Source organism: Ornithodoros turicata, chromosome 6 (assembly GCF_037126465.1).
Source record: "Ornithodoros turicata isolate Travis chromosome 6, ASM3712646v1, whole genome shotgun sequence".
In the NCBI taxonomy this organism is placed as follows: domain Eukaryota; kingdom Metazoa; phylum Arthropoda; class Arachnida; order Ixodida; family Argasidae; genus Ornithodoros; species Ornithodoros turicata.
This window is the reverse complement of record NC_088206.1, coordinates 5,589,996-5,594,977: the sequence shown is the minus strand read 5'-3', so window position 1 is coordinate 5,594,977 and position 4,982 is coordinate 5,589,996. Positions and strand designations below refer to the sequence as shown.

Here is a 4,982-nt window from a genome sequence, read left to right as displayed (position 1 = left end):
CTCGTTGGGAGAAGACGTGCGGTCGTTCGCTCCGTCGTCACTTGATCCCTGGCTGTCGACGAGAGCGGACGCTCCGTCGCAGCGGGGAAAAAAGGTGAGTGATTTACCGATGTTTGCGCGTTGTTTTACCGTGCTCGTGTTAAGCCTTTTCTCGCATGTTTAGACTTGTTTAGCGGTGTCCAAGCCTGTTGACGCACGTTTACCATCGTGTGGTTCCCGCCTTGTGTTAGCCGCGAAGTGTTGTGACGCTGTGGTTAGGCCTTGTCGATTGCCTTAAGCCTTTCCCCCCGATGTGTAGTGTTTTCTCCGTGCTGTTTAGCAGTAGCGGTTAGGCCTTTTCCCCGCGCTCTGGTATGCTTAGACTTGTCGAGCAGTGTTGCCATTTTTACGTGTCGCTAGTACTTTCATGTTCTCTTTCTCGTATAGAGCTACGATGCTGGCGCCATCTGGTGTGATGCCTTGGAACTAGCGTGCCACCTGCCTCTGCAACCGTCGTGCTCCAGTCGCCCCGGCGGGATTTCTTCAAGATGGCGTCGTTGATTTTCAAATAAATCATTTCCTACTGTCTGCTTCCTTTCTATCTAGTTTTTTTATTTCCTACAACCCGAGTTTTACATAGAAAATCCACGACAAGTATTGCACTGAGTCAGATTTTGCCAAATTTCAAAATTTTAAAAATTTAAATTTTTTTAAAAAATTTAAAGTAATTTTAAAATAATTTAAAGTAAAATGTGCAATACTTGCCGTGGATTTTCTGTGTAAATCTTGGGTTGTAACATTACTACTCCTGGCCTGGCAGTTCCTGTTATCCTGGGCAGAGACTTCATCATCCGGCAGAAGTTGGCGCTGGACCTGCCCAATGGAGGATATGTTTACCACGACTCGTCGGGATTTTTCCGCTTCGCCGCAGCACGGGACCACAGCACAGCTAGCTGTAGCAGCGTCCGTTGAAACGACTGGGCTGCCGACGGTCTTGGGGTCATTCCATGGTCCTGAGGAACGGGGCCGTCAGCTTGAACAAGTACTGCAGCAGTTTGACGGAATCTTTACAGAGAAACCGGGTAAGTCGTCTGTGTTACAGCATAGCATAGACACCGGTAACACTAGGCCCTGGCGTTGTAATCCGAGACCATTGAGTGTTCATAAGCGTGCCTTATTAGACGCTGCTCTTGACGAAATGCACCAAACTGGTGCAGTACAAAGGTCCCAGAGACCTTGGGCCTTTCCTATTGTCCTGGCTCCGAAACGTGATTGTACGGCTAGGTTATGCGTCGACTACCGTCGACTTAACGCAGTAACTGTAAGGGACTCTTACCCCTTTCCGTCCATTGTGTCAGTCTTGTATTCCCTGGGCAATGCAACTGTGTTTTCGACGCTTGACTGTAGTCGAGGATTTTTGCAAATCCAAGTTGCCCCGGAGGATGTCTCAAAAAACAGCCTTTACTTGCCATAGAGGTTTGTTCGAATTTGTACGGATGCCTTTCGGTCTGTCTAATTCACCCGCCAGTTTCCTGTGGCTGATGGGTACAGTGTTGGTTTTGCTGGCAGCCAGCGAGGAAGGTCCGCTGTGTTTCTTGAAGGTAAAAATAAACCCTTGTACGTTTGCTTGATTTCGTTGTTGTGTTGCTTGTTCCTCTGCGTGCGAAACGGACGAGATGATGCCCCGGGGTTGTGGGAACTTAAGTTTCCACGCCTTTAACAACATTTAATTACCTGCGGTTAGCTTCGGTATTCTTTAATTTCATTTAATCTTTCTCTTAATTACACCTTACATTCATTACCTTTAAACTCAACTTTTGTTGTTTTAATTGCCTCTAATTACCTTCAATTACTCTTGCCTCTTACTCTTAATTACCTTCGACTACTTCAATCTCAAATCATTTGCATCCATTTACATTTACCCTCTTATATCTCCTTTGCATGTCCACTTATACCGCTGCCTAGGTGAAGCTTCACCACCTCGCACGCACGCGCGCACGCACGCACACAGAGCTTTTTCTATTTTGACACTCCTAATGCTAACGCATTAATACTGAACGGGCACATGAATGCCTCTTGAGATGGCATCCTGAGTCAAGACAGCCAGCATATTGTCACTTTCATTAGCACTGGTACTCTCGTAATAATGCCCCGCATGTGAGACAACAATAAATGATGACGATGAGATGGGGTGTTTCACTGCGGTGGTACGGTACCCCACCTCAGCCCCGCGTGTGAGATAACTTCACCAGTTAATCCATTTGTTGAAGTTTTTGGCGCATATCAGTGTAGAAAAAACAGTGTACGCACTGTGCTTGACGGAAGAAAAAGGTGACATACAGGCAAAATGGCGGCGCCTATGTGCATGAGAATAGCAGACGAGCAGAATAGCAGACGAGCAGAATAGCAGACGAGCAGAATAGCAGACGAGCAGAATAGCAGACGAGCAGAATAGCAGACGAGCAGAATAGCAGACGAGAGCTCTTGCAGACGAACATCTGCATCTGTACGTCTGTGATTCGGACGTTGCGTCCTTTCCCGCAGTTGTCTCGCGACGTAAAGCCCCGTATTATTATTATACTTTCCAGCACAGCTAAGCACGGTGTTTACAGTGTTTCTTTTTCTTTCTCTTTTTCTTTTTTCCTACTCACAAGGCTCGTCAGACAATGGTGCCCTTGGATGAGGAAACGCACGCATCTGGGAAATATCCTCCATGAGAACCCTGCATTACCTAACTCGATCACATCCCCCTCGGGAAAACAATAGCAGATAAGATTCCTCTTCTGTCTCATTCGTGGGAATGACCGGCGGCAGAATAGACCAATGAGATTCAGTCTTCATGGTTAGCCATTTAACGAAGGGAGATGCGTAGCGCTGTGCATTCTTGCGGTGCTCATTGTCTGTTACGTCGTACTAGATGGCGCGGCTGAGACACATTTACCATCTACGGTAGAAACACAATGAACTCGCAAACATAGTTTTGTACCAAACGGGGTAATAGGAGCTTCGACACTGCGAATATTGAATCTTTTTCACTGTGACGTCACCGCCAGCATTTCCAGCGAGGATGCCCCGCCGACGACGTCGTCTAGACTATGCTAGGTGAATGTCGGTACAGTTTCCCCTGAAGTCGGCCCAGGACGCATACTAACCCCCCTGTCCCCCACTCCTTCCTGCTGTCCCCTCTCCATCTGTCCACGTCTGTACGCCGCTCGTAACCACAGTTGCTTCGCGGCGCTAACACGGGATTAAAAGAAAAAAAAAACAATATGCACGGCCTGACCGTTTATCGATGTGACGTGCCACGCGTCAAATAAGAGTCGACCAATCACAGCCTTTCAGCGGCCGTATAGCCATGTAGACGAGCCGCCGTCAGCCCCATGAGTAGCCAATGATAGCCACACGTTAACATTACGTTAACAGCGTTAACGTAGGGTAAGCATGACAGGGATCACCAAGCAGGTAGTCGTGAACCTATAAAAAGCGCTGGCAGCGGCCGCAGGAGAGGTCACGTGTTTATGAGAACCAATAGAAACGATCTAAGCTGTCGATTCTCTGACATGGGTGTGTCTCAGGAGCCTGGTATTGTTCAACTTCGTCCTGTAAAGAAATCATTATTTCTGCTCGTTATTCTAACGTGAGATGGTGCGCATACATGATGCAATTGACAGTCAATAGCTACGTGCTACGAGCCATGTAAGCGCTGTAAGAACCCACTGGCACATTTATTCATCGTCAGTCAATGCCTTGCGTGTATACGTCTTTTGCGTGTGTGTTCCAAAGCAATGGGAAGGGGAGATACGTTTATTCAAAAAGAAAGGGAGGAAAGGTTAGTCAGGCGTAGGCCGACTTGCTATTCCTTGAAACACACTGGGGTCTTAACGTTTCCTATGGATCACCAAACAGCTCGATACCGCATTGTTTCAGTTCCAGTTTATTTTCCTTTGCGGATGGAAGTCTGGATAAACAGTCATTAGACTTGACAGACAGGCTACTTGTGTTGCTCTTTCCGCTTTAGCGCTTCCGACGTAGCTACAACACCACTACCTTGTAGTAATTAGGAGATAATCAGCATCACAGCAAGGACCGAAATGTCCTGGAAAAGCGAAGCGAGCGAAAGAAAGAACGAAAGAGCGAAAAAACTTTTTATTCTTATTCATTTATTTTTTTCGCGTTGCTTGCGTGTTTGAGGAAGAAGTCCCCTTCCTTTTCCTTCTTCTACAACCACCCCACCTTATTATCATGTCTTATGTTATCTTCTTGTCACCCCTTACTCCCACTCCTTACATGGGCCCAAATAAATAAAATAAAATAAATAAATATCAGCAGAAAACGGTCTTTTATTTTGTGTACTGTCATCAACTATAGGAGAGTTACCTGTGGAGGTAGTTCAATTTTGCCATGCTCATGATCATGAATGTGGCGTAGTTCCCAAATCAGAACTCTCTTCTACTACGTACATATCTTTTTTAATAGCACACACGTGTCCTCTAATCACCATGACAACTGGAGCTCAAACAAGGCAGTGTTGCCGGACCTCGAGCATAGCAGAGAGCCAAATTGCGCGTATCTTTTCTCAAATGGAGCGCTATTAAAAACAAAAACTACATTTCATTTCGCTACATTCGAAAGAAAGGCAAATATAATCCGAATTCTTCAGAATAGAAATGAGTTTGTCGGTGCATGCAGTATCAGAACAGCACAGTACCTGCTTTGTTTCGCTCGCGCAGGCTGGTACTCGTAAATCGTGATAAGCGTATTGCCAGAAACAGGAATCGCTCCTGCATGAATATGCATAAGGCGCGCGCTTTCATTATAAATGGCACTATTCCCGTACCATGTTTATATTTCTCAAGAAACTTTGTTTGCAGAGCTGCAGAGTCTACGTGTGCGGTGTTAGCGATATATGAAAGTCCACCCTTATTGTGTTTTTCTTCTTTTTCCTTTCCAAGAACGTGCCTTCGGACGACTTTGTTCTGGGTGTGAGTAAGAATCGAAACCAG

At 46.1% G+C, this 4,982-nt stretch overlaps 1 long non-coding RNA gene across 1 annotated transcript; it reads left to right on the top strand.

Moving 5' to 3' along the window:
• On the top strand, positions 1–569 carry LOC135397588 (uncharacterized). The gene is made up of 2 exons (XR_010423665.1): positions 1–94; positions 427–569. It is a non-coding gene; the product is annotated as an uncharacterized LOC135397588 (long non-coding RNA).
• Positions 570–4,982: the final 4,413 nt, after the last annotated feature.